We start from the raw sequence: 14,399 nt of genomic DNA, 5'->3' as shown, positions 1-14,399 counted from the left end.
TCACAGTATTAGTCATCGCCAATGAGAGCAGAGTGTCTTTAATGGATACTATTCATTTGTATAATACAGCTCTGCACTTTGTGCTGCCTTCTGGTACTTAACTCTACCACAACTTTTTTTAAGTCGTGTATAAGGATATGTAGCAAGTTAGATGTTACTCTGATCAAGATCCACGGGCTGCAGCCTTCGAGGGAGGCGGTCTCCTGAGGATGCTCCATTCATAGCCTGCGTAGACCGTTAAAGCCGAACTGAAATGAGACGGTCTGGTCTACCGAGGATTTCCTGTTTGCGTCACCAGCTGTTCCCACCTTTACCCTCGCGCCACCAAACGCTGCTCCTGTCACCTAGCAACAGGTAGCTAGCGTGCTATCTAGCTAGCATAACTAACGTCCAGTGAATTAACCTATTCTTTTAAAGATAATTTGTTTCAAGGGCCGCTCTTCGGTTGAGTTGAAACCAAAAACGTTAAACGTTTATTCCTCGGCCGTACAAAAGCCCGCCATTTTGTTTGAATTGGAGCGCAATGCATCTCGGGATATGTTGGGCTGCGAAGGATGCACCCAATGGATCCTTCGCGGCCCGGTGAACGGAGGACGCATGTGTCGGCCGCATCTGAAGAAGCCTTTGAAATGAAACCGCCTTCGACGTGCCACTGTAAACACCTTTAAATACAGCCTTTGAAAGCTGCGGCCTCTGGATTTGGACATGAGCTAACATATTCAGCGTTAGCATTAGCTAGGGCTGCACAATTAATCAAATATTAATCCCAATCACGATTTTAGCTTCCCACGATTCAAAAAACATGATTGACGGTGAAAGATGAAAATGCCAGACAAAATAACCGTTAAAAAAGGACTTTATATGAAGGAACAACTTGGGAGGATTTGTTCTCAGAACAACAACGATTACCAAACAAACAAAACAAGGCAAAACAATAAAACAGACAATAAAGACTTTACAAAAACAAGTTTAAAAAAAAAGTAAATACTCACACAGTGTCATAGAAATGATCAAAGTACACTTAGAAGTAAAACCAAACCTTGGGAACATACAACTGTTTCTCAAGACTTCTTTAAGTCCGGTGAAGACAACACTCCTTTCATTTCAGAACGTAGACCAGCAGCTTCCAATATATTGTCTCTCTTCTCGACTATCTCTATACACTATCAATATGTCCTATACAATTCTGGATAATCCTACCTTTTCAGGCCTTTTGAGATTAACTTTCTTTGACATAAAAACCAACCGCAGCTCATAGACATATATCGTAAGTTGAACAAGATGTAAGAGGAGGCCCAGGTTGGTCCCTTTTTGTACCTAATGAGTCGTGGGAAAGATGAAGTCAAAAAAGGCCCCACAGTTTTACACCTTTTACCTCTCTGTAAGTAAAAAGTGCAATGCTCATTTAATGCGACTCCTCTTTCCTCCTGAAGATTAATATCTGCTGTTTGACTTTCAGAAATCTTTATCTCTGTCATGCTGGCCTTTCAGCAGAGCATTTTTAGCACCGGTGCCGTTCTCTGGCTGCTACAAAATATCCGTCTGAAAAACATTCTGCTTCAAATCAATGCGAGCAATCTGGCCAGCTGATATTTTGTATTGACCTTTTAACAAGAGATTCATCACAGATCACTTTGCTCGCCCAGAATCACCCGAGGGAGCGCTCCGCGATGCAGCCTGCTTCTGTCCTCACAGCCGCTGTGATCATGCTTCATACCGTGATTAAAGCGTGTCGAGCCTTTGTCAAATGAAATATGACTCTGTCGCTCTAAATGTTACCTGCCTTTTTTCCCCCATAGTGGAGGGAAAATATGAACTGTAAAAACAAGGATATTCTAATGTAAGAAAACAAATACACGCAGCGTGAACACCTGCAGCAAGTGTTACATTTTTGGTTTTAATTCAACATTTCTTCTACACTGTGATCTGATCTCATTCATCAGACACACTATTTGACCTTTAGTTGGTGTGCAATGTCTATTATCATTTCAAATAGACACTTGGAGTTCAAGTTTAATAACACACACAATAACAATGATTTTTTAATGTATAATAGGGCTTTACCAAACAATCATAGTTTAATCCGCAGACACATTTTTGTTAGTGTTGAATCTAGAATTTCATAAAATACTGAAAGATGTCCATTCAAGTTTCCCAAGGTCAAAGGTCACATCTTCTTTTTCACAAAAACTGTCAAAATCCAAAAACATATATTCAATGTACAATATTTTAAGCTGAGAAAAGCAGCAAATCATCTCATTGGAGGATGTGGAACTCCACATTTTAAGGCATGTTTGTTTAAAAATGACTTACACGATTAGGCCCTGTGTCCACATACCGCCTTTTTCTGAACGCCAGCATCTTTTTTCAATTGTTCCCAATGAGGACAGAGCGTATGCGGCCGCCGAGAGAAGAAGCGCTGCACCCAGCGTCTTTTTTCAGAGCACAGCACCTTTTTTGTGCGGCCGCTCCAGGCGCCTCGAGTTGAAAATCTCAGAACTTTTCAGAAAGGCTCTGATTTTGTCACCGTCGCTTTTTTCAGGTAACCAATCAGATGGGGCGCCACTCGTCACCCTGGTTACCACCAAACATGGAGGAGCAACTTGTTTTGGCCGTTACTGTCTACCTGGAGCTGTACGATATGACAAACAAACAGTATCACAACAGAGACCAAAAAGCCCGTTTGTTGGCGCAGATCAGCCGGACACTAAATGTTGCTGCTAAGTGCTGTGCTTTTATCGCCCTACGTGTTTTAAGCTTGTTGTTCGCTGTGTAGTAAGTTAAACTTATTGTTGTCATAGAAACAAAACCCGCGTGCAGCGTTTTTTCTCTCGCCACGTGCAGCGTTGTTTCTCTCACCGCACAAGCTCTTATCCCAGCGCCCTGCAGCGCTTTACTGCCTGAAAACGGCGCTATGCGGACACGGTGCCTTAATCGATCCTTATAATATCTGAAGGTTCCTTTATTTCAATCAACTTATCAATTGTTTATTCAGCTATATTCCAGCGACATGCCATGACAGCACAACCTTGCCATCACTCTATGAAAGATGACAAAAAGGTTAGTAGTTGGCAAACGTATGCATGAGCAGATTCTACAACGTTAGCGACAGCTCCTCACAAACACAAACTCAGTACAGACGGCTTTTGTGCCCGTTTCACTGGCTGAGATCCATCGCAGTGCGAGCCAGTTCTTCCTCACAGGTTGTCTGGCAGATCAGATTGTATTCTTATCGCAGTGTACCTTGTGTGACAATGCGTTTTACCATATGCTGATAAGATATCAAGGTGCAGATCGCAATTTAAGGAAACAGCCTCTTTTTGTGGCTGCTCCTAGAGCTCGGCGGCGTAAGTCTGGGGAGAAATTGAACGGTTTATCAGTTTTTGCTGTTATCTGTGTGGTGTACTTTTTTCAAAAACAGATGGAGTAGATGCATTTTAATATCAGTCTGTTAAATAATACATTCTATACACATTTTTTATTGTTGGATTATGTGTAGATATGAAGATGAATTATTGACAACACTGCTCAGGAGGAATTTAGATGTGAAAAGTTGTCTTGGTAGGTATATCTCTTCCATCGCTACGAGTGGACTGTAAAGTTCTAACCAGATAACCTTTGACCTTAATTCTGCACCAACATTGCGTCTCATTACAGTGAATAAAAAGGCTGTTTTTTAAGCGTTTTGTTTGCATGTTATTCCTGCAAACTTGTCTTATTTGAGTACAGATGGTCTCATAGATGTTATGCATCTAATACAGCCTGTGAAATATCGCTGTCCCACACAGACTAAATATATTACATAAGTGCCTGTACTGCCGATATGTTTCTCCTGACAGAACATATGTTAACTGTCACATAGACTCTGGGTCATCCTACGGTGTGTAAATGTTTCACATACATGAGATATCTGATGTTATCAGTGTCTCTGCGTTCAGCCTGGGCCTGCAGATAAACCCTGTCGAAAAGGTTTATAGCAGAGTACATGATTCTACAAGCTGGTCATGTTTATCTCCTTGTCTGTAGGAACATGATGTAATCGGATAAGTGGCAGTCGGGTCAGCTGTGCGTGGTTGTGTAGGAGGAAAAGAGTGAAAGGAAGAATCAGAAGAATAAAACAGGCGTTTAGGTTTTTGCAATCCGAGGATTGGAGAAGGAGCAAGAGGAGGAAGTGGAACTAAACGCAGGAGTTGCAGGATGAAAGGCAACAGGGAAAATCCAGACTGGGATCTACAGGAGGAAGAAGAGGTTCAATTACAGGGAAAGGAGAAGAAAGTGGGGACCAGGAGAAGCCAGGAGAAGCATTATGAAAATCAATATCAATTTCAAGCTGAATTTTCAACATTTCAGAGTTCTTCTGAGACATGGGAGAGTCCAGGATAATGCAGCGATGTCTACATTATGAGTTTGGACTTATTAGTTCAACTTGAGTTTTTTCAGGCTGTTGTGTATAGCATATAACTCAAAGGGTGCTTTCACACCTCACAAGTTTGGTCCGGACTTTCGGACTTTGCTCGGAAGTCCGAGAATTGAGAACACACATTCGAACTCTTGTGCGGACCAAACAACCGGACCATGGTCCGCCAGAAAAGACGGGACTCGGTCCGTTTCCAAACAAATCACGGTTGATTCAGGTGAGAACATAGACAGACTTAAAGTAGGACCAAATACAGGAAGCAAAACAGAACACTGTGCACTGTGGGTTAATGGGTGCTGACACAGACGTGAGGGAACGATGAGGAAATAGAAATATGGGCTGCCCAAACAATTTCAAAAATGCTTGTGGAAACGCACAAGAACACGGAGGTATTCAAACTGTTCAGTGAAAAACTAAAAGGAGAGTTGAATTTATCGGACTGTGGAACAATAACAGTTAAAAGTAAAACCACTCAGACAATGAAACATTAAGGTCCGCGATCGTGTTGAGTGTCATTGAGGAGAGTGCTCTCCCTCTTTGGTCAGAATTTCCTCGTGGGAAAAGTCCCTGAAATAAACAATCAGCTGGTAAAAACTGCCTTGTGAACACAAACCAAACATTGTCACAATTTGGTCTTTATTTCGGATCAAACAAACGGACTTTATGTGTGAAAGCACCCCAAGTATACTCCAAGCATTCAACCCAAACCCACCTCACATTATCCCCAAATACCACATTACCTGCTCCTGTCTCATTACCACAACCCAAGTAGTCGTCGGCTGTTTGCACTTCTTGTTGCGGCTGCACGCTGTGATAGCCATTTCGTCCGAAACATTAACAATGCACAGTTGTATTGTGTTGTTGTTGCTGGGCACATGGGCGCTGTCCGGTGCTGCCGGGTGCTGAAGTCTGTCACCTTGACATGTGAAACATTTTTGTCCTTGCCTTGTGGTGAGTTGTATGAGGCTTATAGCTGTTTTGATGAATATTCTTTTGCCAAATTTAATTAAAAACTACATTTATACTCACTGTGCTGTGTACCACAGCTGTTGAAAAAAACAAACTTGCTTATAAAGTGATGTCACAAGAATCAATTATTTTCTTAGCACCCCCACATATCGGTCAAGGTCCCTCTTAGCACTGGTAGAGAAAAAAATCCTGGCACCGTGCCTGGGTACAGTAATCCACTACTCCCTCATATCTATGCTTTGAATGGCAACTTATAACCATTTAATGTTCTGATAACAAATCAGCTGGCAAAACGACAGCGTGGAGAAGAGGCCAGAACGAGGAATCAAAGCTCAAGCTAAATTAGTATTCTTTGAAGATGCAAGTAGCTGAGTTCTTCCACCAGGGACGAAGAATCGGAAGATGAACACATTTAAAACTCCTACAAAGTATGATCAGGTTTCTGTAAAGCACTAATGTAGCCCAGAGCAGTTTACCATGTGCCTCTCATTCACCCACACACAAGCAGAGCTGCAAAGCACAGGCCTTACCATTGGGAGAATCTGAGGTCAAGTATAGCACAACATACAAGCTTGTACAATTTTTCATCTACACTACAATGTTACAGCTGCACATAGAGCGCTCAATCACATAAGAAATTTGATGAAACTGAACATTTGATGAAAAAAAAATCTATATTCCATGGATGTACAAGAAGCACCAATGTGTGGTGAAAACCACAAAAGGATAAGGAGGAGAAGGAAATGGAAAACGAAGGCACACAGAAGAGGAACAATAAGAGAAGAAAATGTGGAGCATAGGAGGAAGCACAAAAATAATGGGGGTAAATGGAAGAAGCATATAGGTGTAGCAAAAAAGGTGGAAACAGACGAAAGCGGATAAAAGAGCAGAGGAACATCCTGAACAAAAGGATGAGGAAGATGGGGAGGAAGAGGATGTATGTCCGACTCCTCTCTCTGCTCATGGCTCCTCTACCCGAGGAGGTCAGTGCTATCATCATGCAAGGGGGGATACAGATATGAGGGAAGGAGGCCTCTCCATAATGGATTAATATAGACCCATTCTCTCCGTCCATCACCTCCTCCCCTCCACCTCATCTCTCCATCTCCCAGACAGTCGTTCGTCTTCCCCGCGTGTGCCGCCGCTCTCATTTGTTCTCCCCTGACATGGCCTTTTACCTCAGATCCAATTCCCACCATTTTAATCGAGACAAAATCACATTATGGGGGGGCTGCTGTTCCTGCCGGCCCGCCTGCACGAGCGCGTGTTTGTCTGTACTGCGTGTGTATGTGTGTGTGTGTGTGTGTGTGTGTGTTGGTGGTTGGTTGTTCCTACCTGCACATGGGCCATTCTGCTGTCTGAATATGTCTTATGTCTTTCTTTATCTAATTGGACATCTGTGAGACTGTGTGTGTATTATTAGCTTAAACCTAATTAGACAGGAAGACAGGGTAAGCAACATTTCATGTATCATTATGTTTTAAAGCTCTGATCTCATATAACCACTTTATGTTATTAACACCTTTGCTTTTTTCATGCAAAGGCCATTATGACATATTCCCCCGTCTGTCCTGTCATTGGTACGTCTGTCTGTCCGTCCATCCGCTCTTTCTCTTGTGAATGCTTTACCTCAAAAATGTCTTAAAGGAGCAGTTCGCCCCTGGAAAAAGCCACCGTCAGTCAAAGCTGGTGTTCTCTGTAATCGATAGAAGCACTAATATTTGAAATTGGCGCCATAGCTGTGGAGAAAGTTGTACAAACAGCTCGTGGTTTCGCCCGTTCTACATTCCTACAACACCCAGTGTGCACTGCACCCCTCCCTCTGAAAGGAACGACCCAGCGAGAGACACTGGAGTGAAATAGTACCGTTTCGCTGCAGAGCGGCACAGGATCTGAAATACGACGAGAATACACCGGTGGATCGTCTAAAAAATCTTCAGGTCTGCAGTCTACATTTCAAACCTGACTATTTTGAACGAGACATGGCATCAGAGGCGGGCGTCCTAGATTGAGGAAGTGTAGTTTAGCAAGCCTCCCCCAGATGGCGCGTTTTACGTTGGGCGGAGGTTTTCCAGGGCCCATTGGAGAAGCGGATAGCGTCCTCCAAAGCGACACAGCGAAACTGCATTGTTTTTCTCTACCATAATGGCTTTAGCTCCCCATAATAGCATGATAGGACTGAGGTTGAAAATTGGCGACCTGGCCCTTTAAGGTATTTCCTTCAAATTTTGCACAAATGTCCAGTTGGAGAGACAAGGCTGAACGTATTAGATATCAGTTCTAAAGGTCAAAGGTCACTGTGACCTTTTCAATAACGTTTTCGGAGAAGAATTCATACATAATAATGACACAATTTCACAAAAATGTCTAATAGTATAAATTAAAGAAGTGAGGACATTTTTTACTCCAAAGGTCAAAGCTAATTTATTTCTGTCACATTATTATGTCGGGGAAAAAACACAATTATTTCTGTCCCATTCCTGTGAACACGATAACTCAGGAACAGGAGGAGGGATGTGGCACAAACGTCCAACTGGACTCAGAGACGGACTGATTAGATTTTGCTGGTAAAAGGTCAAAACTCAACTTCGCTGTGACCTCACGTCCCTCCCGTTGTTGTCGGGATGTTGTGAGGACGTCTGCTGACAATCAAGTGCTCTGCAGAGAAACAAAGAGAGACAGGTGTTCTCGAGTATTATGTCCCTCCTGTAGATGATTGTGTTGCAGCCTCTTCTGTTTAACGTAGCCCTATTTATGCTGTTGTTTTCTTTAAAGTGTAATGCATCCTGTCAAATATTGTCAATACACTTTATATATCCTGTCATCATTCTGTGTGCAAAACTGCTGGATAAATTGCAACCTGACTGTTTGCAGAGGCTAACAATCACAGGGCAGTAACTGTACTTTCTTTCTCTGTATGAGCTTTGGCAACATAAATATATAACTTTACATGTCATGCCAATAAAAGACACATTCTCCTGCTCTTTCAGTTCAATTGGCCGTGAGAGGTTTGGCTGCATGTATGATGACATTCTGCAGCGTGAATGTTATCTGATTGGCTTCAAAACCTGTGTGTATTTGTGTGTGCTCATTGCAAACACAGTGTGTTAGTGTGCATGTGAGTTTATCTTCTCAGGTCCCATATCCCCTACTATTCTTTGGCAAACAGTTCAGCAGAGGGGGAGGGGGGGAGAGAAAGGGCAGGTGGAGGGAGATGAAAAGGGGGAAGAGAGGGAGAGAGATGAGTCTCTGGAGCAATCACTCTCATGCTTGTCAGAGAGGAGACATCAGTATCAGTGAGTTAATCTGGGGAAGAACCCCCCCCCCCCTTCTGTGTCTGTGTGTGTGAAACTGTCTGTACCAGAAAACTAACAGTTTTTTGACATGCAGGGAAGAACAATTCCCCTATTGTATGCCTGCATTAGGTTTAGCTTTATATGTGACATGTATGAAAGAGAGTGGATCATATCCACACCAACGAAAAGTGGCTTGAAATCTTGTTTTTACTGTTTATGTCAAATGAGTATTTCATTCTTGCTGCGTCAATCAAAAGTTAATCACGATGAGAATGTTGCTTCATCCATCCTTTATCTACACCGCTTATCCTATTCAGGGTCGTGGCCGGGCTGGAGCCAATCCCAGCTGTCATTGGGAGAGAGGCGGGGTTACACCCTGGACTGATCGCCACTCAATCACAGGGCTGACGCATAGAGACAGACAACCTTTCACGCTCACACTCACACCTACGGGCAATTTAAGAGTCGCCGATGAACCTAACGAGCATGTCTTTGGACTGTGGGAGGAAGCCGGAGTACCCGGAGGGAACCCACGCATGCACAGGGAGAACATGCAAACGCCAACAACTGCACCACCATGAAACCAATTTTGAGTTGTTTTAAAGGATAAGAGAAAAATGATACTAGCAGAAGAGTAGAGAAGTCACCACTTCAGAAGATGCATTGGTGAAGTGATGACTCTGCACAGTAGACAGTTCTGATCCGGGGACAGTCATAATATTATCGGCACGTTATCGGTATCGGCCGATATTGGCTTAAAAATTAACTATCGGATATCGGCCAACACGCCGATATCCGCCGATATCCGCCGATATAATTAACCGATAAAATAATGGGCTGCTGCATACTTGATTAAATGCCCGACCTCGGCGCAATGTCCCCGGCGCGAAGAAGACCTGCGCGGCGCAGCGTGATGACGTCACGTGTGTCTACCTGCCGCATGAGAGAGTTAGAAGCCAAAATGTCCGTGGTGTGGAAGTTTTTCAAAGTGTCCGAAGTAGAAAGCAAAACTGCTATTAGCAATGACTGCTCAGCTTCGGTGATGCGAGGAGGAGCCAAGGCAAAGTCTTTCAACACTACAAACATGATTAACCATCTCGAGACCCGTCACCCCGACCGTTGTAACAAATGTGATGAGAGTATCACCATTATACTGTACGCTAATTCCAATACAGAAGAGAGTTGATGATCTCTGCAATGAGGTGTGCGGGAAAAAAATATCGGTATCGGTAATCGGCTTAATGAGATGTAAAATATCGGCATATCGGATATTGGCAAGAAATCTAATATCGTGCATCCTTAATCACTAGTGACAAGAACTCACTGAACAATTGAAAAGCAAAACACAGCAGCAAACAGCAACTGCAGCTTAAACAAAGCTCTGTCTGAAATACATTCATGAAATCAAGATCATTGAGATTGTTATCAAAGGGGAGAACCTTAACTAAACAGTGTAAGAGCTTGAGGGATGCAGTAGTAAGAGCTGACACCGGCTTTGTTCTGAAGAGGATGTTTTCAGCTTGTAGCCTCCCCTTTTTGTTCTTTGTAGGTGTGTGATAAGTGTACATGTATAAATATTTAAAGAGGAGGCAGAGGGGGTGTGTTGCTGCTCTCTGAACATGCTGAAGTTGCAGTCTCGCCGAGGCCTCGGTCAGGGAGGCTTCTGACACACACTTCTGCTCAAGCACAAAGAACACAGCTGTTGGCTTCATTAACAAAAAGAGCAGGAGCTCAGAGGACTCGAGGAGAAGGACTGTTATGTCATGTTGGTTTCAAAGTAGCGACTGAGTGACAACAACTTGTGAGCGATCTAATTAGCTTTATTTCACGAGCCTGAAATATCAAAGGGATGTCGATTTTTTTTACGTCGCAAATGGGAGCCAATTTAATCATCTCATACAGGAGCTTATTTTCTCTTTTATATTCAGGTTTGGAGTTTTTGCAAGCAGTCAGATCTGATGGAACCACGTCGATACAGTGCTGATGAAGCAGATTAGCTTGGTGTTTTTATTTTAAACGCTTAACAAAGAAGGTTTTCTTTAAACCTTAGCTGTTATTGTTGCTTTTTAACTCTTTTATTTGCTTTATTTACAGCGGTTTCAATACCGTCACCGGTGTCCAATCTGCCACGACATGGATTTTGCAATACCGTCATTACTGGGATTTGGTTTCAGTGCACACACGAGAGAGATTTACTTGTTTATTTAAGTGTTTCCCACATATATACATGCCTCTGACATGCTTGTCAGAGAAACGCTCATACAGAGACAGGACTCGTAAGCTGTGTTAAATATGGACCCTCGTACGCCATTATTATTATAAAAGCTTTTATGTACAGCTGTGTACTTACGGTGTGATTTATAACTATGCCACACATCAGCAAGGTGAGCACATTAAAGTAGTTTTGTGAACAAACTCAAAGTCACATATGGTGGAGAGTGAAGCACAATCCTACTGGTGAAACCTTCTTTAAATAGGGTGATTTATTACCCTATATTATATTTGCCACCCTCCTTTCCAGGTGTTGGAAGTGGGTATCTCCTATGTAGAGCTAGAATCATGTTTAAAGTAGCGCACCCCTTTTCATTTTGTAATACCGCGATATAATACCGATATCGCAAAACCCCCAAAAAATACAGTCATATAAATTTTAGGTAAATTTGCCCCACCCCTAAATCGTATCCATAGAAGTGGAAGTTTAGAAAACGCTTATATGACTTTTGTGTGACGGCTTCGGCAAGCACTGACGAACACTGTCGTCCTGCTCATAGAGGTGAAGGGCCAGAAAATACTCACGTGTGTGTTGGAAGGGATCTATTTTGTTATTTAGCAATTGTAGATTTTGCACTTTGCCCACCAAGGCTTTGAGAGTAGAGATAGTCCGATATGTTTTTTTCAGGGCCGATACCGATACCGATTATTAGTAGTCAAAGAGGCCGATAACCGATATTTGGAGCCGATAATCATTTGCAGTAAAAGTTAAAATATTGGCGTAAAAATTTTGAATAATACAAACTCCAACACTTAACTTTGTTTAAATGCCTTTAAGCATATGTTTATTAAACAAACAAACAAAAAGCGCAGGGAGTTCCCAGGGTCAGCAGCAGCTCTTATAAAGGTAACTGAAAATTTAAATAAATAAATAAATAACTTCCTGAAGTTTTATAAAGTAAATAAAACAAAGTTAAATAAAATTTGCAAAGAAATGAACTTTTTCTCCTCTCCGCCGTGTATGTGAGCGCTCTGCATGCACAGCTTTCACTGCTGATTAGCTGTTACCCGTGCCATGGCTCTGCGTGTAACCAATCAGTGCTGTGGGTGGGACAATGCTGGAGACAGAGTAGTGACTGCAGACAGAGAGGCGCGGCTGCATCAGAGCCAAAATAACCCTGTTTTAAATTGATTTCTTATCGGCTGTTGGATAAAAAAAAAAGGCCGATGCTGATAAGCGTCAAAATGCCGAATATCGGCGCCGATATTACGGCTCCCTATTTGAGAGGTGCTCTATTGTTATCTTCCTAACCGTTTGACACTACCACACCACGTGCACACTTTCTCTTTTTGACATGAGTGATCGCTCTGATCTTGTGGTTAGTTGTGATAACACAGAAGATGTAGTCTCTCTGAAACATGGACACTCTGCAGAACGTAACAGATTCATCTTCCTGCTGAAAGAGGGAAAGATAATGACAATGAGTGTGAGAAGAAGTGTTATCTTTTGTTCACTCATTTTAAAGCGTCTCTTAAAAACCATAGAAGAAGGGGAAGCTAAATGAGCACAGACAGAAAAGGCCTCCTCTTGTTGTGATTAGTCTCCTCCTGATTACTGAAACTATCTCCGCTCTCCCCCTGCTAAACAATAGATACAATCTTTTCACTAAATGAAGTGGACACAGAGGGATGCATTAACAGAAAAAAAAGGAGCGTCGCCCCGTTGTGTTTACTCAGTGGCCGTCTGAAGCACTCTCCGCCCTCTCTCTGTGAGTTCAAAGCATCGATAACATCTGTATATTAAAAGAGAGTGAAAAAGAGGTATGATACAAACGAGTGTCCTCAAGCTGGGGTAGCTGTCAGTGTGGGCTGGATAGCTTTGTAATTGGAGAAGAGCTTTAAGCCTCGAGTTCAGATAAGAGGCGGTTATGTAAGATTAATTTAGAGATACAGCTCTTCAAGAAAATTGGGAAGATGGAAATGGGGAAAAAAAAGGAGGAAAGTGTCCCAGAAATGACCGTATTTAGTACGCTCTCCTTAAAATAGCAGCTCATCTCCTACTTACTGCTGCCTTTGAATGAACTCTCTTGTGTAATGCAAAGTGAGATTGCAACAAAGATCTGGGTCCTCAATGTACGAAACACCTGCTCCTTCAAAATAACCTTGAAACAACACTAAGAACAGACAACTTTTAAGGTGAATTCTGGTATTATTAAACTTGGGCTGTATTTGTGTCAAAATGACTAATAGGTGCAAAAAGTTTTGAATTGCTACAGTCGAATGCTTCAGAATGCAGGTGTGAAACAGGCTGTAATGGAATCCTTTGGGGCAATTGCACCTGATCACAGTACATCCACCAACAGTGCTTGTTGTTTTCAAATGATGGTCTCGTATTGTTATCCTAACTATCTGACAACAATGTGGAAAGGATCCCTACAGAGAGATAATTCCCTTTTATTAAAATCAGATATAAACAGATTATTTATCCTCAAAGCCACCAGACTCTATTGACAAAAACAGTCATTATTAAAAATATGGTTATTTTTTAAATGGTAAAATTACTGTTTTTTTAAATGGAATCCAGTGGCTTTGAAGAGAGTAATTTATCCTCAGTTTAGTATCTTCTTAGCATCTTAGTCTTTAAATATAAAATCTCCAAGTTCTCAGTTTCGTTCTCTTTGGCGGCCCCTAATGGCGATAAAAGGCAATTGCAGGCGCGTACGTCCCAGCTAACCAGACGTCCACGGTTGGCTCCGGTTGTAACTCCTGATTTTCCTCGCTGACGGTCGCTTTCCTTTTTAGACTGTTTGCTTCATCTGAGCGTCGAGTTTGTTTCTTTTTCTTTGGATTTTCACTTATTTTTGAAGTTGTATCTGAAGTCATCGATCTTTTCTTTGTTTGTTCAGCCATAGTAGATTACTGTTTACTCGCAACACTTGCAGAGAGCGGAAAAGCAGCCGCTTAGCTCCGCCTACCCTCTCTGGCAGACCAACCACTGCTGGGTGATGGAAAACACGTCACTAGCTGGGCGCCGCTTGTGATTTTTCCCATGAATATCGCCACAGACACCCAGTCTGTAATAATACTATATACTGCAAATGTAAAGGCTTTCATCAGTGGACCATTATGTTACCTCAAATCTTCAAGATTATATCTTAAACAAAAAGGTCCATCTCTGTAGTGATCATCCCTATTTTGTTAGACACTTTGACTTTGCCTGTAAGTGGCGAAAACAATCCATTTGGTGGATGTATTTGATCATTTTAATTTGCTGTTAAGGATAAAGTGACAGTTATTACAGCCTGTCACGCGGCTGTTGACTAAAGCGATACTAGAGCAATTCCAAAATGGTTATAATCTACTAGTTATTTACACACCAAAACATGTAACAATCTGGGCCTGGGTTAAAGAATCAAACCAGAGCTGTGAGTGTAATTAAAATCAAGAAAATGTTGGATGTTCCACAGTCAACATCACAAGATCACACTTCTCTTTTATCCTCGAGG

This window comes from Semicossyphus pulcher, unplaced genomic scaffold (assembly GCF_022749685.1).
Source record: "Semicossyphus pulcher isolate SPU_LCO1_2020_fin unplaced genomic scaffold, fSemPul1.0.p SCAF_5, whole genome shotgun sequence".
NCBI classification, from domain to species: domain Eukaryota; kingdom Metazoa; phylum Chordata; class Actinopteri; order Labriformes; family Labridae; genus Semicossyphus; species Semicossyphus pulcher.
This window is presented reverse-complemented; position numbering follows the sequence as displayed.